Genomic DNA, 26,668 nt, shown 5'->3' on the forward strand with positions numbered 1-26,668 from the left:
GGACTTGGGGACAGCCTGTCCGCTCACTATACCACTGCAGGAACTGAGCCAGCACATAACCACAACTGCCCTGGATGTATTCTTGGGTCTGGGCAGATCTTGCAGCAGACATTGTTTTTGCAAATGAGGACAGAGGAACATGCGGAGGACATTCGTTTTCCTATCATAGATTCTCCTCAGATACCCCGATCCTCGGGCACCCTCGGCTAGCCAAGTATAACCCTTCCGTGAACTGGGAGAAAGGGAGAATCATCGTATGGTCAGCTCCTTGAAGGAAGGAGTGTTTGTGGTTTGGTGACCCAGCCTCCAGAGTATCTTGAAACCACCAGCCGATGAGGAAGCAGATGCTTGCTCAGGGTAACCCAAAGCCTTTGAGAGACCAAGTCATGCTTCCAAGGGCAGATGAGCCAGCTGCAGTCAGCAGTACTGTGCTAGTTCCGACCCTGTCTAGTCGGAGGTGTGATTGAGCTGTAGAGAAAGAGACTTAAGTTCAGGAACACACCAAGAAGCCCACCAAGGTGGTGGCCAAGAATTCTGGACCCTAGCAGCCAAGCCTAAGGGTAACAGTCGCCAGGTCCTGTCCAAGGGAAAGGCTCCTAAACATAGATCATTGAAGCCTAGTCCCAGGAGGACAAAGACCATTCATAGCACCTCATTGCCGTTGTCCAAGGATACAGATGAGGATTTGGACTTGGTTTCGACAAAGGACTCTAGCAACTCATAAGGTCTGTTGAATTGCCCCTAGTTCCTAAGGAGACTCAGGAGTCATTCTTGGAGGGAAGTTTGGGAGTAGGTGCGACACCTGAGCCAGTCAAAATTCCTTCCATCTACAAGGATTTGGAAGAGGTCTTCAGCAAGGGAAAGATCTCAACTCTTCCACTGCACTGACCCTACAATTGTGCAATCGACCTTCTGTCTGGCTCTTGTCTTCCACAGGGCGGATTGTACGCACTCTCAGGCCCAAAGAGACATGCTGTGGAGGAGTACATGGACGAAGCACTTGCTATGGGATTCATTTGGCCCTCCACCTCATCAGCCAGTGCAGTGTATTAATTATATAGGACTGGATCTCCCACTTATGAACACTACCTTTGAGATACTCCAAGGGGCAAGAGTATTCTCGAAGCTAGACTTGCAGAGAGCATACTATGTGCTCTGCATAAAGGAGGGTAGCGAATGAAAGATTGCATTCTACACACCAATAGGGCACTATGAGTACCTGGTCAGGACCTTTAGCCTTACTAACACGCCAGCAGTTTTCTAGGCCTTCATAAACGTTTTATTCTAGGTTGCTTTCCATAAGTATGCCTTTGCCTACTTAAACAACATCCTAATTTTCTTGAAAAGCATGGAGAGCACATCACTCACATCAGAGATATCTTAAAGAGGCTTCTTGATCATGGAATAAATCGAATTTCATATGACCACAGTTTCATTTTTGGGTTTTATCATCTCTAATGGCAATCTCAATATGGACCCTACTAAGACACAGGCAGTCAAATATTGGCCACATCCATCCAGTGTGAAACAAGTCCAACTATTTCTGGGATTTGCCAACTTATACCTAAAGTTCATCAGGAACTTCAGCTCAGCGACGTCTCCATTGGCAGTACTAACTAAGAAATCCATGGGGTCTTTTGGTTGGACCACTGAAGCAGGGGCTGTTTTTGCGGAACTCAAACAGTGGTTCACAACACCTCCCACTTTGGTCTCGCCTAACCCGGACATTCACTTCATCATGGAGGTGGACACCTTGGATGTCAGAGTGGTGCAGTATTGTCTCAGCAGACACCTTTGGACAATAAGCTGCACCTATATGCATTCTTCTCCAGGCATCTATCTCCAGTGGAGCTGACCACGGTTAAGTTGGCACTGGAGGAATGGCATCAGTGGCTTGAAGGGGCTAGGAACCCTTTTATTTTGTGGACAGACCATAAAAAACCTGGTTTATATACAGGAGGCAAAAAGACTGAATTCAAGACAGGCCAGGTAGTCACTTTCCTTTAACTGGTTCAATTTTGTTCTGACCTATCGGCCAGGGACAAAGAATCAAAAACTGGATACCTTGTATCATTAGTTCAATAAATCTGACCACAGAAGCAGCCTGCGACCATTTTTCCCCAAGCTAAGGAGATAGCGTCCACTCGTTCGGGAATCGACGCGCTTGTACACAAAGCCCAAGCGCAAGAGGAGATTCCCAAGAATGGTCCTCCAGTCGTCCGTTCATTCCAAGTTTGGTCAGGTCTATGGAGCGGATCCTGAGATGCCTGGCCTCAGAAAGACGAGACAAGTGGCGTGATCAACACACTACAGCACTCTGCGCACGGGATGACCCCGTTTAAATGCCAGTTTGGGTATTCTCCACCTCTTCTCTGAGCAGGTTGGGGTCCCTGCTGCCGAAGATCTCATCAGGTGCTGCAAAGAGAAATGGACTAGTGTGAGGGAGATTTTGTTGGCCTTAACCCATAAGGCTGAACTGAAGGCCAATCATAAGAGAGGACAGGGACCAGCTTTGCAGCCTGGGCAAGAAGGCTGGTTGTCCACTCAAAATTTGTCTCTCTGGTTGAGCCAAGGAAATTGGTGCCCAAGTTCATCAGACCCTTCAGGGTCCTTAAGAAAGTGAACCCAGTAGCCTACACTTTGCAGCACCCCAAGACCCTTGAGATAAATCCTACCTTTCATGTATTCAGGTTGAAACCTGTCAGTACCAGTTCTTTAGCCCCACCACAAACAGCCCCACCACCATCTAGATTTGTTGATGGGGAACACGTCCTCACTGTGGAGAAGCTTCTGGATACAAACTGTTTGGGGTGCTTGGCAGCCCCTCATTATCTGGAAAGGTTTGGACCGGAGGAACGGTGCTGGGTTCCAGAAAGGGACATCCTGGACTCAGCACTGATCCAAGATTGCCGTCAATATCACTCTGAGCATCCAGGGCCATCAGAAGTTGGCTGTAGGGGAGAGCTCCTGTTACGGCACGCACCCAACCATGCCAGTCTCCCTGGTCCAGATGCTCCAATTCTCTAGACTATGGATTGCTGGCACAGCCCCTTTAAAAATTCTGGCTCACTCCACCAATTGGTAGCCATGTTTTGGTGCCAAGATTTGGATAGTTAAAGAGCACCTAAACTCAGGTTCAGTGCTCAATCGTCAGCTCAGATATGGTTCAGTCTGTCACTGCATTTAGGATTTCTGTCTCATTTTGATTCTTGTCTAATCTTGTTAGGTTCTCATCGAGCATCTATTCAAAAACCCTGTACTCATCTCAGTCTCAAAATCGTGTCTTGATTCTAGCAATTGGGTCCTTACCATCCATGCCTAGGCCTCTTGTCACATACACAGGTACATCTCAAGGATAAGTGCTTATCCCACTGCTTTACTCAAGACTGCGTGGCTAGGCATAACTCAAGTACCATTTATAAGTTCACTAATTACACCACTGTTTTTGGTATAATATGAAGTGATGATGAGGAAGTGTACCGGAGCAAGATAGATCAGATGGTTGAGTCACATCACAATAACGGCATCGCACTGAACATCAGCAAGACCAAAGAATGAATTGTGGACTTCAGAAAGGAGAAGTCAGGAGAACACACACCAGATCTCACTGAGTGGTCAGTAGTGGAAAATGTGAGCAGCTTCAAGTTCGTTGGTGTCAACATCTCAGAGGATTTATCCTGGGACCAATCCATTGATGCAATCTCAAAGAAGGCACACCAATGGCTCTTTGTTATGAGTTTGCAGAGATTTGGTGTGTCATCAAAGATGTTTGCAAGCTTCTTCAGATGTCTGGTGGAGGAGATTCTGACTGGTTGCATTATGGCCTGGTATAGACCCTCTAATGCACAATATAACAAGTAGTGACAGTCATGGTCTGGTCCGTGAAGTCTGTATTCTTGTTCACGATACTGTCCATCAATCCTTATTCCAGGTTGTCTGGTTTTCCCTGGTTCTGTTGAGATACCTGATTATTGTTTCGGGCTGGACACAAATATCTTTGCAAACCAGGGATTGGGTGCTGACCTGTTTTCCCTCTCTCTCACTCCCTGTCCCCTCCCATCCGAATCCCCATCTGAAACCTCGCCTGCAACCTTCGTCTGCAACTTCGTCAGTATCCCCGTCAAGTTCAACCAACAGAGTGAAACCGGAGCCTTGCCACGCCAAGATAAGGAAATATCTATTGTTGAGTTTGGAACTATCTCTTTGTGTCCTTATGTTTAGTGTCCATGTCAAAGAAGGGTCCCAGCCCCAGGTCCTATTCCCAAGGAGGGGTCCTGACTCTGTGTGGAGCCCCAGCCCTAAGTCCTGTTCCCAAGGAGGGGTCCTGGTTCTGTGTTCCTGTGCTCAAGTCCAAGGCTCCGTGTTTCTGTGCTCCAAGACCAAGTCCAGGTGCCGTGATCCAGCCCTGTCCAAGTCTGAGCTTCGTGTGTTCATTCAGTTCTGGTGCCTCTTCCAGTCCATGTTCCTTGCCCACCCCAGGGGTTCCTAGCCCAGCCCAGGGGGTCCTCACCCAGCCCGGTCCTGGAGATTCCTTGTCCTGTGCTGGGGTACCTCGTCCTGTCCTGTAGCCATGTCCTGTCCTTGCCAAGATCCTAGTGTCATGTAATCGGCAACAATGAATTATCAATTGAGGCAGGTTTCATAAAAATAAACAAACATTTATTAAACTCAACAATAGCGAAAAGTATTCAAATGACTAACTTAACTGGAAGTTAACTGCTATATGGCCACTCTGGAAAAGTTCTTAAAAGGGTAAATACGAAAACAGTTCTTAAAGTGGTAAATTCGAACCCAGTCTTAAAATGGTAAATTCAAAAGTCCAAGTGATTTACACAGTCAATAAGGAGAGACTTCTCTGGAAATGGATTTCTTCGAAGATGTGACGTTACTGCTGATTCTCCAAAGGATTCATGACGAAGGACATAATACGGCTTAAAGGAACTGACCTTTTCCTGGCGAGAGGACACTGCTCAAACTTCCCTGCTCTTGCAGGAGTTATTTCAGATACAGGTCACCATATTCTAACGAATCCTCAATAAGGTCGATCCTCTAAAAAACCGTCGAATGACTCCAACTTTATTCCGATCCTTCAGGTTCCCGTCCTTTAATAAGGACTTCACTCTCCAATACTACTGTAAAGGTAAATCAAAGATACACCAACAAAGCTGGCAGCGATTGGTGAAACTGCCGGCACAACTGCTTTACCTTACAATAGAAAGTAGAACTCCTTTTGAAATGAAACTGCATCATGAGACGAATATGCAGCACAACGGAGTAACTAACGAAGCAAACAACCCAACTGAAATGTAACTGCGTCACACCGGGGGTCTCCTTTATACTTGTTGAGAACAGGTCATCATGTGACCTCACACTGGTGGGAAAATTACATCATGTGACCTCCACAAGACCATTACATCATGCTCATAAGACAGTCACAAGATACCCACGGGGTATGTAACCCTAGTCCCGAGTTCTAGCCTAGACCCGGGTTCCGGTTCCAAGTCCCAACCAAGACCCAGGTTCTGGGTCCTTGTCCAGGCTCTGGTTCCTGAGTTCCGTGTTCCTAGTCCAGGCTCCTTGTTCCTAGTTCCACGTCCGGGTCCCGTGTTTCTAGTCCAAGTCCTAGCCCAGGCCCTGAATCCTAGTCTCGTCCAGAGCCTGTGTCCCTGTCCAGTGTCGTTTCTTCCTGACTCACCTTGCTATCCCAATAACCCTAGTCCTGTTCCTAGTACTTCAGTGCCTGTGTCTTGCATTTGGGTCCGCCATCAACACACACGTTATAACAGACAGAGGGTTGTAGTCTCAGCCAGCTCCATCACAGGCCCAAGCTTTCCCACCACCAAGGATGCCTTCAAGAGGTAGTACCTCAAAAAGGCAGTATCCATCATTGAGACCCCACACAATGTGGATTAGCCCCTTTTCTTGTTACTACCATCAGGGAGGAGGTACAGGAGCTTGAAGACCCACACTCAAAGACTCAGAAACAGTTTCTTCCCCTTTGTCACCAGATCTCTGAATGGTCTATCCATTTTCACTACCTCAGCATTTTTTTTCAGTACTCTACTTGTTTTTGCAATTTATAGATGTGTTTGATGTCTTTGTACCGCTGCTGCAAAACAGCAAATTTCCCATCATATGCCACCGATAAATCTGATTCTGATTTTGATTCTGGTTCTAAAGTGCCCAAATAAACTAATCCTTTTTGCCTCCACAACGTTCATATCCACCCATTTTCTGCACATTCATGAGCCTCTTGAAAGCCTCTATCATAATTGCCTCCACACCACCCCAGGCAGTGCATTCCAGGCACCCATTACTCTCTGTGTAAAAACATGCCTTGTACATCTCCTTTGAATTTATCCTCTCTCACCTTAAATTTATGGCCCCTTGTATTAAATATTTCAATCCTGGGAGAAAGATGCTGGTTGTCTACTGTATCTATGCCTCATAAGATCTTATAAACCTCAATCAGCTTCCACCACTCCAGAGAAAAAAATGGAAGTTTGTACAACCTCTTATTATAGTAACACATGCCATCTAATCTAGGCAGCATGCTGGTAAGACTTTTCTGCACCCTTTCCAAAGACTTGTCAACCTTCCTATTGTTAGCCGGAAAGATCTACAGTCTACAAATCAGTGAATTTGAATGAATTAAGGATAGAGGAAGTAGACAAACCGATTGTCTTTGTTCTTGCCATGAGGTCAACGGAATGAAGGCTGCCATTTTGTGAAGCTGCACTGTATCCTCCATTTTGTGAAATAATTTTGCTCAGCCGAATCAGTGTTTTAAAGCAGGCAATATGGTACTCCATGTAATCTGTTGGACTAGAGATCATTTCAAAATAAGAAGTTATTTGTGAGGAACACACATAAAAGTTGCTGGTGAACGCAGCAGGCCAGGCAGCACCTCTAGACCAAGACCCTTCGTCAGGACTAACTGAAGGAAGAGTGAGTAAGGAATTTGAAAGTTGGAGGGGGAGGGGGAGATCCAAAATGATAGGGGATGACAGGAGGGGGAGGGATGGAGCCAAGAGCTGGACAGGTGATAGGCAAAAGGGATACGAGAGGATCATGGGACAGGAGGTCCGGGAAGAAAGACAAGCGGGGGGGGGGCGGGGGGAGACCCAGAGGATGGGAAAGCGGTATATTCAGATATATTCAGAGGGACAGAGGGAGAAAAAGGAGAGTGAGAGAAAGAATGTGTGTATAAAAATAAGTAACAGATGGGGTACGAGGGGGAGGTGGGGCATTAGCAGAAGTTAGAGAAGTCCATGTTCATGCCATCAGGTTGGAGGCTACCCAGACGGAATATAAGGTGTTGTTCCTCCAACCTGAGTGTGGCTTCATCTTTACAGTAGAGGAGGCCGTGGATAGACATGTCAGAATGGGAATGGGATATGGAATTAAAATGTGTGACCACCAGGAGATCCTGCTTTCTCTGGCAGACAGAGCGTAGGTGTTCAGCAAAGCGGTCTCCCAGTCTGCATCAGGTCTCGCCAATATATAGAAGGCCACATCGGGAGCACCGGGCGCAGTATATCACCCCAGCCGACTCACAGGTGAAGTGTTGCCTCACCTGGAAGGACTGTTTGGAGCCCTGAATGGTGGTAAGGGAGGAAGTGTAAGGGCATGTGTAGCACTTGTTCCGTTTACACGGGTAAGTGCCAGGAGGGAGATCAGTGGGAAGGGATGGGGGGGACGAATGGACAAGGCAGTTGCATAGGGAGCGATCCCTGCGGAATGCAGAGAGAGGGGGGGAGGGAAAGATGTGCTTAGTGGTGGAATCACCTCCAACGGGATCCCACCACTAAGCACATCTTCCCCTCCCTCCCCATCTGCATTCCGCAGGGATTGCTCCCTATGTGACTCCCTTGTCCATTCGTCCCCCCCATCCCTCCCCACTGATCTCCCCCCTGGTACTTACCCGTGTAAGCGGAACAAGTGCTACACATGCCCTTACACTTCCTCCCTTACCACCATTCAGGGCCCCAAACAGTCCTTCCAGGTGAGGGAACACTTCACCTGTGAGTCGGCTGGGGTGATATACTGCGTCCGGTGCTCCCGATGTGGCCTTTTATATATTGGCGAGACCCGAAGCAGACTGGGAGACCGCTTTGCTGAACACCTACGCTCTGTCCGCCAGAGAAAGCAGGATCTCCCAGTGGCCACACATTTTAATTCCACATCCCATTCCCATTCTGACATGTCTATCCACGGCCTCCTCTACTGTAAAGATGAAGCCACACTCAGGTTGGAGGAACAACACCTTATATTCCGTCTGGGTAGCCTCCAACCTGATGGCATGAATATCGACTTCTCTAACTTCCACTAATGCCCCACCTCCCCCTCATACCCCATCTGTTACTTATTTTTATACACACATTCTTTCTCTCACTCTCCTTTTTCTCCCTCTGTCCCTCTGAATATACCCCTTGCCCATCCTCTGGGCCCCCCCCCTTGTCTTTCTTCCCAGACCTCCTGTCCCATGATCCTGTCGTATCCCTTTTGCCTATCACCTGTCCAGCTCTTGGCTCCATCCTCTCCCCCTCCTGTCATTTTGGATCTCCCCCTTCCCCTCCAACTTTCAAATCCCTTACTCACTCTTCCTTCAGTTAGTCCTGACGAAGGGTCTCGGCCTGAAACGTCGACTGTACCTCTTCCTAGAGATGCTGCCTGGCCTGCTGCGTTCACCAGCAACTTTGATGTGTGTTGCTTGAATTGCCAGCATCTGCAGAATTCCTGTTGTTTGCGTAGTTATTTGTGAGGTGTTCTTTGGTATGATATAACATGCAGATCTGTGAATGATGGGGTCTGTGTCTGCCCTGAGTGATTCAAGCTGGTTACTGTTTTGAACATACAATGGTACAGTGCAGGAACAGGCCATTCAGCCCACAATGTTGTGCTGAACCAACTAAAATGAAAATCGAAAATACCAAAACATTAATCCCTCCTACCTACACAATGTCTTTTCCACCCATCCTCACTCTTCTTCATATCTGTGTCATGATCCAAGCATCTCTTAAAATCTTCCAATTTATTTGCCTCTACCACCATACCAGGCAGAGCATTCCAGGCACCATGACTCTCCGAGTAAAAAACTTACCCCTCACATCCTCTTTGAACCTACCCCCTCTCACCTTTAACGCTTGCCCTCTGGTATTAGACAGTTCGACCCTGGGAAACAGATATTCTCTGTCTATGCCCCTCATAATCTTATAAACCTCTATCAGATCTCCCTTCAGTCTCTGGCGCTTCAGAGAAAACAACCCAAGTGTGTCCAGACTCTCATGATAGCACATGTCTTGTACACCAGGCAGCATCCTGGTAATCCTCCTCTCCACCCTCTCCAAAGGCTCAACATCCTTCCTATAATGGGGCGACCTGTATGCAATACTCCAGATGTTGCCGAACCAGAGTTCTATAAAGTTGCAACATAACCTCCTGACTTTTGAACTCAGTGTCTCGACTAATAAAAGCAAGCATTTGATAAGTCTTTTTAACCACCTTATTGACCTGTGTAGCCATTTTCAAGGAGCGATGAATTTGGACCCCAAGATCTCTCTACTCAGCAACACTGTTAAGGATCTTGCCCTCAACACTGTGCTGTCTCCTTGCATTTGCCCTACTGAGGTGAAACACCTCACATTTATCTGAGTTAAACCCCATCTGCCATTTCTCTGTCCATATCTGCAACTGATCTATATTTCTGCTGTATTCATTTCCAATCCTCTACACTATCCACAACTCCAAAAATCTTAGTATCATCTGCAAATTTACTAACCCACCATCTACATTTTCATCCAGGCCATTTATATAGATCACAAACAGCAGAGGTCCCAGCACAGATCCCTGCAGAACTCCACTAATTACAGACCTCCAGCTCAAATAAGTCCCTTCAACCACTACTCTCTGTCTTCCATGTGCAAGCCAGTTCTGAATCCAAACAGCCAATTTGCCAGGGATCCCATGCATCCTAATCTTGTGGATTAGCCTCCCAATAGGGGCTTTGTCAAACACCATACTAAACTCCATGTAGACAAAATCTACTTCCCTATCTCATCAATTTCACTCGTCACCTTGTCAAAAAAATCAATCAAGTTGATAGCTCTCGCTAATTAGGCCATGTGTTTCCAAGTGCATATACATCCTATCCCTAAGAATTTGCTCCAGAAATTTCCCTATAATGGACATGAGACTCACCAATCTATAGTTTCCGGGATTTTCCCTTGTTCCCTTCTTAAATAGAGGTACAACATTATTCAATCATCAGTGTCCACGGACCTCACCTGTGGCTAGAGAGGACATGAAGATACTGTTCAATGCCCCAGCAATCCTGTCTCTTGCCTCCTTCAATAATCTGGGGTAAATCCCATCAGGTCCTGGGAACTTATCCACCTTAATACTCATTAAGTGCTCAACACTTCCTCCTCCTTGACCTCTAAATGCCCTAATGTATTTATAAACTCAGCACTGATCTCCTAGTCGTCTATATCCTTTACCTTGGTAAATACTGAAGCAAAGTAATCATTAAGTACCTCATTCACATTCTCTTCATCCAAATAAATGTTCCCCCACTTTATCCTTGAGTGGCCCCACACTTTCCTTAGTTATTCTCTTACTCTTGATGTTTGTATATAATGCTTTAAGATTCGTCTCAATCCAATATGCCAAGGGCTTTTCATGGCCCCTCCTGGCTTTCCTAATTCCCTTTTTTAGTTCTATTCTGGCTTCTTTATATTCCCTATGTGTTTTATTTGATCCTAGCTTCTGAAGCTTTACATAATTTTCCTTTTTCTTCTTGATTAAATTCATCACCTCTCTGGATATCCAAGGTTCTCTTTGTCATAATGGGGGGCATTGGGAGCAAGGGTGGACCCAAATGCAAGACACAGACACTGAAGTACTAGGGACAGGACTAGGATACAGGGCGATGGCAAGGACATGGACACGAAAACCAGGAACCCGGAACGGAACTGGACAAGAGAGCTATGAGCCCGGGCTTGAGCTCCGAGCCAGAGACTGGACAAGGACCCAGTACCTGGGTCTTGCCTCTGGCTCAGACCCCAGAACTACGCAAGGACGAGGCTTGGCAGACAGGCAGGACGAGGCTGGGGTCTTCAGGCTTGAGGCTAGAGGCTAGAGATGAGGCTTGGCAGGAGGCAGGAGTCTTCAAGCTTGAGGCTAGAGGCTAGAGACTTGAGGCAAGGCTTGGCAGGAGACAGGAGGCTGGAGTCTTCAGGCTTGAGGCTAGAGGCTAGAGATGAGGCTTGGCAGGAGGCTGGAGTCTTCAGGCTTGAGGCTAGAGGCTAGAGACTTGAGGCAAGGCTTGGCAGGAGGCTGGGGTCTTCAGGCTTGACGCAGGAGGCTAGAGACTTGAGGCGAGGCTTGGAAGGAGGCAGGAGGCTGGGGTCTTCAGGCTTGAGGCAGGAGGCTAGAGCCTTGAGGCGAGGCTTGGCAGGAGGCAGGAGGCTGGAGTCTTCAGGCTTGAGGCTAGGCAGGAGGCTGGAGTCTTCAGGCTTGAGGTTAGGCAGGCTCCTACTGGGCAGGGCGTGGTTCACCTGGGCAGGGTGCGGTACTCCTGGGCAGGGCGCAGTACTCCTGGGCAGGGCGCGGATCACCACCCAATGGAGGCATGGAACAGGAAGGGACAGAACCAACTGCAGGTAACGGCAAGACAGCCTGGCTTACTCGACGGAGGCAAGGGACAGGAAGGGGCAGAACCAACTGCAGGTAACGGCAAGACGGCCTGGCTTACTCGACGGAGGCAAGGGACAGGAAGGGACAGAACCAACTGCAGGTAACGGCAAGACGGCCTGGCTTACCTGGGCGGAGGCAAGGGGCAGGATGGGAGCTAGGTACAGGGTGGTTCCAGGACAAGACTGCAGGTGAGACGAGGCGAGAGTTACCAGCAAGACAAGGCAGGGCTTCAGATGAGGAAACAGGAGGCAGAGGAAGGGATACAAGGAGTAGGACAAGAACAATCCAGCAGCCACGGCCTGGTCTCTGATGGTATTTATGCAGCCAGCCCCAACAAGAATCAGCTGACTCAATTAGAGCTCAACAAGAACAGAAACAGGGTAGACAGGAAAACCTGGAGCAAGGGTCGATGGACCAGACTGTGAACTGGAATACGGACTTCATGGACCGGACCATGACACTCTTATCTTTCCATCCCTGTCCTTCCTTCTAATAAGAACATATCCTTCCTGTACTCTGTGCAATTGATCTTTAAACACCCTCCACACCTATGCCCTATTCCAATTTAAAACTCTCCCACAAGGACCATTCCTATCCTTACCTATAGCTATCCTGAAAGATAAGGAATTGTGGTCACTGTTCCCTGACTGCTTACCCACTGAAAGGTCAGTCACCTGGCCAAGCTCATTACCCAACACCAGGTCCAGTACAGGCCCTCCTTTCATTGCACCATCCACATATTGATTTAAGAAACCTTCCATTTCATAACCTCCCTTTTAAAGTAGTAAATAATCAACTTACTTACCTTGGCATTACAGTAACAAGGAATTATAAGCGTCTTTTTGGAGAAAATTTCACTAATCTTTTAAACTATACAAAACAGAGTCTAGTACAGTGGTCACCTCTGTCTATATCTCCGATAGGTCGAATTAATGTTGTTAAAATGTATATCCTTCCTAAATTTTTATACTTATTTCAATCTTTAGCAATTTTTATTTCTAAAGCTTTTTTTGACTCGTTAGATTCTACTATTTCGTCCCATCTATGGAAGGGCAAACGTCCCAGACTAAATAAAGCTCACCTTCAAAAACCTAAAAGGGAAGGTGGTATGGCCTTGCCCAATTTTCGTTTCTATCACTGGGCAGCCAACATACGTTGTCCTATCTTTTGGTCTTACTTTTATAATCAGTCTAACTGCCCAATATGGGTGGCGATGGAGTTGAACTCTTATAAGAATCTCTCCACTCCCGCACTTCTTGGATCCGCACTTCCTTGCCATCTGCCTAAATCAATTGTTAATCCTGTCATCAGACACACTTTGAGAATATGGGCTCAGTTCAGAAAATATAATGGTCTTCACAGTTTCTCTCTCTCTAGTCCTATTCCACATAATCATCCTTTTCAGCCTTCTATGCAGGATTTCACATTTCAAGATTGGCACAGAAAGGGTATTAGGTGCTTTGAAGATCTTTTCATAGACAATCACTTTGCAACTTTTGAACAACTGTCTGTAAAGTTCAGCCTACCCAACACTCATTTCTTCAGATATCTCCAAATTAGACATTTTATCAACCCTTTAATACCAAACTTTCCTGAGGTATGCAATAAAAATTTGTGGACTTGTTCCTTTATATGAACCCATTGGGTAAAGGTTTAGTATCCAGTATTCAAGATATGTTAGTGATTTTGAGGCAAGCCCCCTTTGACAAAATTAGAACTACCTGAGAGCATGATTTAAATTTTTCTCTGTCCGATGAGGTATGGGATTCAGTTCTCAAGACAGTTAATTCAACCTCTTTATGTGCTCGCCACTGCCTTTTACAGTTCAAGTTTGTAAACAGGGCTCATATGTCTAAAACTAAATTATTACAGTTCTATCCTGATATTAGTCCCTGTTGCGACAAGTGTAAAGGGGGTGAGGCTTCCCTTATTCATATGTACTGGGCTTGTCCTAGCTTGGAGATATTCTGGAGAGATGTCTTTTTAACTTTATCCCATATACTTATTTCCATTTGCAACCTAACCCTCTGATTGCTCTTTTCGGCACCTCAGGAGCATGAAGCACAGTATCAAATATCGCTGTGAAGATTGTACACTCTAGAATCAATTGTTTGGCAACAATAAAGTGAAGTAAAGTGAAGTTGACACACACCTGAGTCTACTAAACGTTATACATTGTCTTTTGCCTCTCTTTTGGCCAGACATGCAGTCCTTCTTAAGTGGAGAGATGTTGCCCCACCAACTCATGCTCAATGGCTCAAAGACATTATGTCCTGCTTAGACCTTGAAAAGATTCATTATTCACTTCTTAATTCAGACATAAAGTTCCAAAAGGTGTGGGGACCTTTTCTTGAATATTTTCATAATTTCCATTTAGATTAAGGGTTTATCCCTCCTTTTTTTTCTTTTGCATTTAAATCCCTTACTTTCAGCTTCTTCCGGTTAAGACTTACATTTTTTTTGATGTGTAAACACATTATAGCTCAAGTAGTAGGCAATGTACCTTATTTTTATAAATACAGCTCTGTGTAGGGCCGAATGGCCTATTCCTGCACCTATTGTCTATTGTCTACTGTCTATTGTGGTGACAAAAGTTCTGATCATCTGTTCTATATATCGTAAGGTTGGCTTGGAGTTGGGTAGTGGGAGGGTGGGGTGGTAACTAACTTTATGCGATTCTACTATGGGTGCTTTTCCTTAACTGTTATGAACTGTACATTTGATATGTTTGTTTTGCGCTGTAGAAACCTCTTTTTTACTGTTTTTTTGTTGTTGCATTGTAGAAACTTATAAAAAAATTAATATTAAAAAAAAGAAACCTTCCTGAATACACTAACAAATTCTGCTGCATTTAAACCCCTTGCACTAAAAAAATCTCAGTTTACATTAGGGAAGTTGCTATTTCCCATGACAATAACCATATTATTTTTACACATTTCCTTAAACTAATTACATATCTGTTCCTCAATGTCCCGGTTGCTACTGGGGTGGGGGAGCTGTAGTATAATCCCATCAATGTGACTACACCCTTCCTATTCCTACGTTCTACCCAAAAGGACTCTGTGTCTGCCCCTCCATTTTGTCTCCCCTGACTGCAGCTGTGATATTAGTAATGCAGCTCTTCACCACCACCCCTCCCCACCCACACACAGACACACCTCTTTTACATCCTCCTCTATCTCTTCTGAAACTTTAAAAACCTGGTACATTAATCGCCCATTCCTACCCCTCTCTCAACCAAGTTTTAGTAATGGCTACAACATCGTAGTTCCATGTACTGATCCATGTTCTAAATTCATCACCCTTACCCATAATCCTCCTTACATTAATAGATACACACTTCAAACTATCTGACCCATGATACCTGTTATTTTGATTTTGTCTTTCAATACTTTCTCTGACATCTACCTTCTGGTCCAATCCTTTCCTTACTGACCTGGGCCTTCGGTTCCCAGCCCCTAATTTGGTAACTGATTTAGAACAAAGAGCCATAATTTACTACTTTACCACTAAGTCACTCATGGAAGAGGGCCATAAATGGATGCTGGCTTGGACCAGAGCCAATAAGATGGTGACACAGGTCAGTCAGATGACCTCGGGTCAACGAGATCGAAATGCAACATTTGAACTATTAAGGAAAGTATATAAAATGCAAGTCTTTGAATGTGAGGCAGCAACAACTCTCCAGAGACTAACCATCACGGATGTGGAAGGCCCCACACTGGAGCGTAGACTCCTTTCCAGGGTACTACTTTTTCTATTCTTTGACTCTTCATGGAAGGTCAGGGAAACTTAGTAAGTGTGCACACAGGTATTCGGTTGTGTAAATTCATGTACTCTTAGTTGAGACAATAAAGGTACTTATCAGTAAATGCAGATTCTCTCTGTGCCTAACTGATCATTATTACTAAGGGGTAATCCGTGTAACACTGTAACATGGCAACCAGATTTGAATCCAATACTCCAGATTCAGCCTAACTAGAATTTTATAAAGTTGCATCATAAGTTCCCAATTCCTGAATTCAATTCTTCAGCTGATACAGGCAAGCATACCATACGTCTTCTTTACCACATTATCAGCCTATTTTGCCACTTTCAGGCAGCTGTGAACTTGGATCCAAATCTTTCTCTGCACATCTTCACAGTTAAGGGTCTTGCCATCGCAGTGAATTTGATCTCCCAAACGCTTCACAGTTGGGTGGGTTAAACACCATCTGCCATTTCTCTACGCTATCCACTGCCAATCTTTGTATCATCTGAAAACTTACTAACCCACCCACCTAAATTTTTATCTAGGTCATTTATATATACATATTTCAGAAACAGGAGAGGTCCCAGTATGGATATCTATGAATCACTACTCATCACAGACCTCCAGCCAGAATAGGTTCCATTGACCACTGCCCTCTGTCTTCTAGGGGCAAGCCGACTTAGCATGGATCCCATACACCAATATCTTCTGGATGAGCCTCCCATGAGAAACCTTCAATCCATGTAAGGTCATTCTTACCCTCGGCCATTAGGCTCTATAATGAGTTGACCTATAGCGGGGGAGCTGATGACCCCCTCCTGTTAGACTGTTTGAGGAAGCTAATTTTTTATTCTTTCTTACTTCTCTTCTAATATTTGTATACCTTGCACTTGTAATGCTACCGTAACACTATAATTTCCTTTGGGATCAATCCATCTATCTATTTCTATTTTTATCTCTAGACAACATCCACAGCTCTAACTTCATCAATCAATTCTGTCAACCTTTTAAAAAAACTCAGGTAGTACAACTTGTCCTGTACAAGTTAGGCCATGGTCTTCTTTCATTTTCCTGAAATCTATAGTCCCAAATTATTGCCCATTCCAGTGAATGGAATAGGCCCATCCTGACAAGTCAATGTAGACTTTTTAAACTTTTATACACTTTAGTTGAATCCTCTCTCATCCTCCATTGTTCCAAGGAAATGCCGTAGACCAGCCATTCTCAATGGGGGCTATATGGCCCCCTTGGGGGCCCTGGCACATTTGAAGGGAGCCACCAACTGAAAACTGTGAGAAGGGGAGCCCCAACTGTTTCTGGGGGCCCTGGTAACTGAACCAATGAAGTATCCAGGCAGCAACATTCATTGGAGTCAATAGTTTCCCTCCTATTTATAATATCTTTCCAACACACCGTTTGAATTCAGCGCACCTGGTAAAGTCATTGCTTAAGCTCCTCCCACACAGCCTCACTTCAGAGTCAGTCGTGAATCAGACTGCACCAGGTCAATGTATTCAATCAAGGGTTCTCATATCCATTATCGCCAAGAGGTGACCTCCGACTGTCATTGTCTAATTTGGAGCCTGGTATCATGAAACTTGCAGAAAAGCACCAAGCTCAAGGATCGCATTAGGCCTGATAAATGTTTAATTTCATACAGTCTTTTTTTAAGTTTTGTCCAGTATGTCGGAATGTTCAAGTTTTCTTGGTGTTCAATAAAAAATGATTTTCTGTCTATCTGTTTGTGTTGTATCCCTGTTTGAAAGAGAGTCCCTGGAACCCAAGAAGAACTCCTAAGGGGGCCGTGGCCAAAACACGGTTGAGAATCACTGCCTTAGACCATGCAATGTCACATGACTAATATAATTCTTCAACCCTCATAAATCTCCTCCACACTCTCTTTTGCTATCGCATCCTTCCTGGAATGAAATAACAGGATCTATATTACAGCTGCAAACTAACTGCTGTTTTATACAATTCTGTCATAACTCTTTGCTCTTATATTTTGTGCCTCAGCTGATATTCTGAAATATTCACTTAACATTTATAGAACTATTTTATGTATTATACTGTACTTATGTGGACAGCCATCTTTGTGTGTGTGTGTGTGTGTGTGTGTGTGTGTGTGTGTGTGTGTGTACACGTGCGCATGCGCACACGTGCACTCTGCATGTACATGAGTGTGCGTTGCTATGCTACTATTGTAGTATTTTATTTCTTTTATGGAAAGCTAATAATTTAATTCAGTCAACACTCAAAAAATGCTGGAGGAACTCAGCAGGCGAGGCAGCATCTATGGAAAAGAGTACAGTCAATGTTTTGGGCCAAGACCCTTCATGCAGTCCTGATGAACGGTATCAGATCAAAACGTCAACTGCTTACTTTGTGCGTGTTGTTTGGATTTCCTGCATCTGCAGATTTTCTCTTGTTTGAGATTTAATTCAGTCCTCCCATTGTGTTGGAACACTGAATGACAGCCAACTGCTTCTGAAAAGGCAGAAAGACAAGGTAGTGCTTTATTTTCAGAGCCAGGATGACTCCATTAAGCAGCATCGACAAACGCAAGTCAGCAGTTTAGCTGCTGAGTAATTTGGGCAACATGTTTTGCAAACAAACTACTATTTCAAAAACTAATTCCTGAACCAATTGAACCAATGCATATGTACGAATACAGATGTGAACACACACACACACGTGAATGACTAGCCCGCATATCTAATAATACATATACTATTTTCTTCATAATTATTGTATGATTAACTTTCATTTGTTTTCTCTTGATGTTGGGGAAGGGAAAATCTATTAGAAGTATTGTATTTAAATGGTGCTGCCCATGTTGAGTTCTCATTAACATGTCAGCTTCATTGATGTGAAATTATTTTTGCAGATGTGATGAGTAAAGATGGCAATCATCCTGAAAGTGAAATTTTAACTTGTAGACTTCAAGCAGTTAATAGGTTTGAATCACAGAATTTTTCTATTATCAATTTCCCTACAGGGAAATGTCTCTAGAAGGAATATAAATTCTGTTGATTTGTAAATGCAGATGTTTCCAGGATTTGTTTAGATGAAAATAGCTAGTTATTTCCTTTGCTTTAAAATATTTATCATTAGATGCGTGATGTATCATTGTTCACAATTATGTATTCAATGAATAGTGGGCAGTTTCATTGTGTTCATCATTTTGCATTGTTTTATTTTAACTTCTACTGTACCAGTATTCAACCATTAAAAAGACACTAGTTTCATCTTCATTTATTAAAAAGACCCTCTATAGTGTATACCTTGTGGTTAATCCATACAAGTTATTATATAATTCATTTCTTTGTTTCACTCCTTCTAAAATATCCATTAACTTCCATAAACTATTTAGATGTTGTGAGGATTTTGTCTCCATTACCCTTTCAGGCAATGACTTCTAGATCCTTGCTACTGGTTGGATGCCCTATTATTTCCCTCCTTATGAAGGGAAACAGATCCTTCATGTTCATGTTGTCAAGGCTTCTCATAAATTTGTATACTACAGTTCAATCTCCCCTCGGTCTCCTTTGTTTCAAACGAAACCACTCAAACTAAGCTGACTCTCCTCATAATTATAATTCCACATCCCAATCAAAGTCAAAGTTCAAAGTACATTTATTATCAAATGATGTATACTACATACTACCTTCAGATTTGTCTCCTTACCGACAACCACAAAACAAAGAAACCCAAAAGAACCCATAAAACAAGACCGTTAAACACCCAATGTGCAGACAGGAAAACAAATCATGCAAACAATAAAAGTAAGCAAATAGCATTCAGAACAAAAGTAAGTCCACAGACATGAAGCCTGGAGCAGCCAGAGCAGGCCGCAGCTTCAGTTCAGCACAGAGCCAAGTAACCGTTGCAGAGTAGTGAGCAGATCTGACCCGACCTCTGCCACTGATCCTGACACATTGCCTTTTCAATATGGCCTGGCATTTAAAACGTCCAAACATCAGTTTGCTCCTCGCTCTAGGACTCGTCAGTTCAATACGCTCTGGGCCTGGTCCCTGCAACCACATTTCAGCCCATTCCCAACCTTTCCAAAGCAACCTGGCGCTTAGATGAATCAAACCTTGGGTCTTTCCTTGCTCTCAGTTTTGGTGGATGAGCTTCGCCCTGACTCTGTCTCGCTTCTGCTCACCTCTCCATTGTTTGTGGTGATCGTTTACCAGAAAAGGTGTTATTAATAAGGTATTTAGTTGCATTGTTGATTTTGTATACTGCTGATACATAGTCACTGGGCTTCACCAGTGCCATCTTAACCAGATGTCTGAATCCAATCAACATCCATTTAAGTTGCCTTTGCTCCTTCCCTAATACTTTCACATCTTTAGGGTAGTAACCAGAACAGTACACGGTAATCTAGTTGTATCCTAATGAGGGTTTCAGTCCAGATGAAGGATCTCAACCAGAAGTGTCAACTGTCCATTCTCTCCATAGATATAGCCTGAACTGCTGAATTCTTCTGGCAATTGGCTTTTTGCTCCAGATTCCAGCATCAGCAATCTTTTTTGACTCCATAGTTTTATATTATTGTAGCATGGCCTCTATTATTGTTTCTAGGCCTTAGTCAATGAAGGCAAGTGCCTTTCTACCCATCCTGTTTTTGAGATTGTCCTTAAAGGATTTACATTGGGCAGGATATTGAGAAGTACTACCTTGTCTATTTTGAGAAGGTTTCGTTGTACCTGGTATACGTATCCATTTATAAGAGCAAACGTTTTGTTTAACATCTCATCTAAAAGGATGCACCTCAGAGTAACACTGCTCAGTACTGCTCTGAGGTATCAGCAAACACATTTGTGATTAATGGTTTGGACTTGAGCCTTAAGAAGGAGACTAAAGGTTTTTATTCAGTCTAGTCTATTGCAATAATTCTGTACTGCACCAACATGGTTAAAGCTACATACCTATCTGAACTGAATTTAAAATCTACTCAGTTTTATCAACTTAATGATATTCAGCAATTCAAGAAAAAGAAGATTCGCTATCATTTTAAAGGAAACTAGGAATGTGGGTGTATATAAGACCAGCCTTGCCAGCTGTGTACACATCCTGTTGTTTTATCATCCTGGGGAAAAATATATTCCTCCTTTAATGACACCTCTTGTTAATTGACATGAATTATTTTGCTTTTTTGGGAATATGCAATGTATAAACTATCTTCACTGCATTTGTCAATGTGCCAATAGTCTGTTTTGCACTTAAAGTTGTGCTTCATGTACAATGATTTGCTTTTGAAACACTTCTTGATAAGTGCGTCTTACACACACAATCACACATGTTCACACGTGCATGCAGATGCACACAAACACACGTGCTATCAATTTAAGAATATCAATGAAACTTAAGATTTGATTACAGTTAAATCCAGTTACTCTTGAGGGTAAATAACCATGAAAGACATCCATTTTTCAGTTTTTTACATATTATTTCAATTCACAAGATGCTATTCACTGAATAGCATAAAATATTAGTGCAGTATAGCAGAATAAGGGAGTTGACATTTGTTTCAGGTCAACTTACATCATCTCCTGATATATTCCCCAGAAGAATGGAGAACTGCGAAAGTATATAACTGACAGATGAAGCAACTACATCTGGAAAAAGCTTGTAACTTGTGGCTTGATTTATCAGAGTTTCCCTCCATTTCCAAACTCATATAGGGAAAAAGACAACTAAATTATGTTTTCCCTTCCCAATGCCCTGAAGGATAAGTAATCATAAAATAAACTGGCTTGGAATTTTCTCAGTGCCTGCAGAGAAGTACTGCACATTTATCATGTGCTGATTTCATTGACAGTTTTGATCATTTGGAAAAGTAATACCGGCCAAGAAAAGGCATCAGTTGTTACTGAACTGGTCTACACTGCACAGCATGCAAAAAATAAAATCACTTACTGTAATTCCTTACAGTTTGGGTCAGGGAAGTTGCGTTTTTTGTTACAGCTGTCTTAAGAAACTTTCTTAATTCAACCAAAGTTTGAATCTATCCTGCCCAATAGAACATTTAAAATCAACACTCAACTTTAAGACTGAGATGAAAAGTTAATGCTGGAAAGTAAGCGGAAGCTCTTATTTTGGGAGGGGGAAGCTTATGGTAGGCTGTTTAGTATTTGGGAGGGGTTGAGGTATCAGTTCAGGTTGGGAGTTGGGTAGGGAAGTTACTGAATGGGATAAGACAATGTGATCAATGAACGGGGATGGCTGCAGCCATGATTACACCCTATTAGGCGAAAGACCCGTGTGATTGATGAATGAGAAGAATTGGGTCAATCTAGAGTCATTATCTGGAAGGGCTGTGTCATCAGAACCAATGAGTGTGTGTGTGAACATCTGAAGGAAACTTACAGGTGAATTCACATGAATTAGGCTCCCAACACAGAACTGTTACCTGCTGAAGAAGGACCCCTTTAAATCATGCAGAAGCAAGCTTCACAGTTATGCTGGAATCTGCTTCTGCAAGAAGGACTTACGAACAGTAACATGGCAGACCAATTGAATAATTACTTTGGTCCTGTCTTCACTAAGGAGGACATAAATAATCTTCCAGAAATAGTAGGGGACAGAGGGTCCAGTGAGATGGAGGAACTGAGCGAAATACATGTTAGTAGGGAAATGGTGTTAGGTAAATTGAAGGGATTGAAGGCAGATAAATCCCCAGGGCCAGATGGTCTGCATCCCAGAGTGCTTAAGGAAGTAGCCCAAGAAATAGTGGATGCATTAGTGATAATTTTTCAAAACTCGTTAGATTCTGGACTAGTTCCTGAGGATTGGAGGGTGGCTAATGTAACCCCACTTTTTAAAAAAGGAGGGAGAGAGAAACCGAGGAATTATAGACCGGTTAGCCTAACGTCGGTGGTGGGGAAACTGCTGGAGTCAGTTATCAAAGATGTGATAACAGCACATTTGGAAAGTGGTGAAATGATCGGACAAAGTCAGCATGGATTTGTGAAAGGAAAATCATGTCTGACGAATCTCATAGAATTTTTTGAGGATGTAACTAGTAGAGTGGATAGGGGAGAACCAGTGGATGTGGTATATTTGGATTTTCAAAAGGCTTTTGACAAGGTCCCACACAGGAGATTAGTGTGCAAACTTAAAGCACACGGTATTGGGGGTAAGGTATTGATGTGGATAGAGAATTGGTTAGCAGACAGGAAGCAAAGAGTGGGAATAAACGGGACCTTTTCAGAATGGCAGGCAGTGACTAGTGGGGTACCGCAAGGCTCAGTGCTGGGACCCCAGTTGTTTACAATATATATTAATGACTTGGATGAGGGAATTAAATGCAGCATCTCCAAGTTTGCGGATGACACGAAGCTGGGTGGCAGTGTTAGCTGTGAGGAGGATGCTAAGAGGATGCAGGGTGACTTGGATAGGTTGGGTGAGTGGGCAAGTTCATGGCAGATGCAATTTAATGTGGATAAATGTGAAGTTATCCACTTTGGTGGCAAAAATAGGAAAACAGGTTATTATCTGAATGGTGGCCGATTAGGAAAAGGGGAGGTGCAACGAGATCTGGGTGTCATTATACACCAGTCATTGAAAGTGGGCATGCAGGTACAGCAGGCGGTGAAAAAGGCGAATGGTATGCTGGCATTTATAGCGAGAGGATTCGAGTACAGGAGCAGGGAGGTACTACTGCAGTTGTACAAGGCCTTGGTGAGACCACACCTGGAGTATTGTGTGCAGTTTTGGTCCCCTAATCTGAGGAAAGACATCCTTGCCATAGAGGGAGTACAAAGAGGGTTCACCAGATTGATTCCTGGGATGGCAGGACTTTCATATGAAGAAAGACTGGATGAACTGGGCTTGTACTCGTTGGAATTTAGAAGATTGAGGGGGGAGCTGATTGAAACGTATAAGATCCTAAAGGGATTGGACAGGCTAGATGCAGGAAGATTATTCCCGATGTTGGGGAAGTCCAGAACGAGGGGCCACAGTTTGAGGATAGAGGGGAAGCCTTTTAGGACCGAGATTAGGAAAAACTTCTTCACACAGAGAGTGGTGAATCTGTGGAATTCTCTGCCACAGGAAACAGTTGAGGCCAGTTCATTGGCTACATTTAAGAGGGAGTTAGATATGGCCCTTGTGGCTACGGGGGTCAGGGGGTATGGAGGGAAGGCTGGGGCGGGGCTCTGAGTTGGATGATCAGCCATGATCATAATGAATGGCGGTGCAGGCTCGAAGGGCCGAATGGCCTACTCCTGCACCTATTTTCTATGTTTCTATGTTTCTATGAATATAAATCCTGAAAGTTGCATCCAGACATATGTTGTGCAAAAGAACACATAAAAAGTCCAAGAAATTCATGAATCTCACTGCAAGCCCCTGGTTTTATTCTTCATAGAAACTAGATCTGTAATGATCTGTATTTGTTGGCACTACTGTAACCATTTTTTTTCATGTTGATCAAACTAAACTATTTGAAACACTTCCTCTGATGCCAATACTTTCAAGGTTTGTGGTAGGGGTATTACAAATGCCCTCATGAAATTAACCTTTGCCTTTCACCGCCACTCTTGTCAGTCATACAAGAGCACCCTGGGATGAAGCACACTGCTGAAGCAGGAAAGAAAACAATATGTGACAGGTGAGTTTCCTTACCTTCAACCAACACGTCAAAAAGGAATTTTACAGGGAGCAAGGGTCAGAGAGCTTAAAATTTGTTTTATCCATATAAATGGCTGGGATAGACTAAGTGGTGTTTTAACCCGTTTTTGTAATATTTTCTTGCAATGTTATGAATACTGGCATATCAAACCCAGACAAAGGGATGAATCCATTATTCCTTTATGGAACCTTCATACTATGGTTTGCATCCTAGAAAAATCAACTTTTACGTTATTGTTTTATTTGATATTAGTGGCATGAAATTGTTTATATTAATCTGAGAGTTCATCAAGGTAAAATGCTGCATTAAAAAAGATGTCACCCCTGAGTGCTATACATCTTCAATACTGTACACATCAGCTTAAATTTCCTGCTGACATTTCTGGAATAAGATTCAGAGCTGCAACCTTCTAATTATAAGTGAGAATGCTACAATTGATTTCTGTTATACTGAACAAATTCCAGTTTCACCTTTTGTTGAAGTTCATAGCTTCAGAGAGCAAACAAACTAAATGAATTAGTAACAGACACAGTCACTTCTCACATGAAGTAATAACATATGATGATATGCGAATGCATCAGCCACTAATTTATCATGTCTTTTTCAGCTTTAACCAAATGGCCAGAAGAAAAGAAACATTAAACCACTTGTATGATTTTCCCATTGTGGAAGATGAAACAGCCATGCGGCATTTTCATTACAATGTTGATATTATATGATTAATGTTCTTTTAAGATTGGTTTATAAATAACTGCAGGAAAAAAGGCAATACATATTGAAAATCATCAGTTGCCACCTCCCTCTTAATGCTTTAATGGAAAATAGAATGTCATGATGATAAATGGTAGAAGCCCTGTACCTCTTCCACCTACATTTATACCCTCCCAGCTTCTTACCTCATCCACTCCTCACCCACCCACTTTCCCCCTCAGTTGATCTCACCTATCACCTGCCAGCTTGTACTCCTTTCCCTTCCCCATCTTCTTATTTTGGCTTTTTCCCTCTTCTTTTCCAGTCCTGATGGAAGGTCTCAGTCCAAAATCTCGATTGTTTATTCCCCTTCATAGATGCTGCCTGACTTTTTGAGTTCCTCCAGCATTTTGTGTGTCAATAAGGATACATGATGCTGGTTTGTATCCTACTCTTACTGTACTAGTTTATCCCTAAGGGTTGAGAGGATAAAGTCAACACCAGGTTCTGGTCCTGATTTACTTTACAATGGAGAGCTAATACCGTATGTCCAATGTTGGACATCCTGCAGCATCCTTTACACTTGAACGGTCTCAGATTAGGTAAGGTTAGATATCATAGGAATTGGATGAAGGATTAAATTATGTCCTCATTACTGGAAGATATTTTCACACCTATGGAGTGTAGAAGTTGGAATGCTGTGTTTTAGTTGTGTAAGATGCTGGTGAAGCCGCATTTAGAATATCTTGTTCTGTCTTGGTCACCCAGCTATTAACCTGGAGAGACAGCAGAGGAAACTTACAAGGATGTTGCTGGGTTTTGAGGGACTGAGTTATGGAGGGAGAGGTGAGAAGGTTGTGACTTGTTTTCATTAGAGCATAGGAGAATGAGGGATGATCCTGTAGAGGTGTATATAATTATCAGGGACATATAAAGGTGAATGTGCAGTCCTATTCCCAAGTTTGAGGAATCGAGAACCAGAGGGCATAGGTTGAAGGTGAAAGGGGAGAGATTTGATAGGAACTTAAGGGGCAAATCTTTCAACCAGAGAATGGTCAGTATATAGAATGATCTGGTAAAGGAAGTGATTGAGGCAGGTACATAAACAACATTTAAAAAGTACTTGCACAGATATATGGATTGTAAAGATTTAGAGGGATATGGGCTCAATAGAGACAAATAAGACTAGCTCAGCTGGGAATCTTTGTCAGCATGCACCAGTTGGGCCAAAGGGCCTCTATCCATGCTGTATGGTTCTATGACTGGATGACTCTTACTGAGAACTCCAGGTTATTGTGGCACTGTTTTGACTTCCTGCTCAGTTTATGTTTTCAGGGGTTCTTCCTATGGGACTGTGGTTAACCAATGTGAGTAATATGAGATTCCTTTGAGAATCCTAGGTACAAGGGAATGCTTTATGGTTTAGTGAATAAAGAGATACTAATTTTACAGATGAAATGATATAGAGTACTAGTTTTTGTAGCGGAAAACCTGCTTGGAACTTTTGCCTGCATACTTGTATTTCTATACTGGGAGACTCCCAATGAAAGATTTACAATATGTATGCAGAGCTTTGTTCCAGCCTCGGTGACAAGGAAACTTATACATAATATCAGAGTTTTTATCATTTACAGTTGTCTGTGTGCAGACATTTGGCATCTATTTATTTATTTGTTTATTGAGCTACAGCACAGAACAGGCCCTTCCAGCTCTTCAAGCCACACCCCCTATTTAACTTCAGTCTAATCGCAAGACAATTTACAATGACCAATTAACCTACTAACTGGTATCGCCTTTGGTCTGTGGAAGGAAACTCACGTATTCCACAGGGAGGATGTACAAACTCCTTACAGAGGATGCCGGGATTGAACTCCAAACTCTGGAAT

This window comes from Mobula birostris, chromosome X, assembly GCF_030028105.1.
Source record: "Mobula birostris isolate sMobBir1 chromosome X, sMobBir1.hap1, whole genome shotgun sequence".
Lineage (NCBI taxonomy): Eukaryota > Metazoa > Chordata > Chondrichthyes > Myliobatiformes > Myliobatidae > Mobula > Mobula birostris.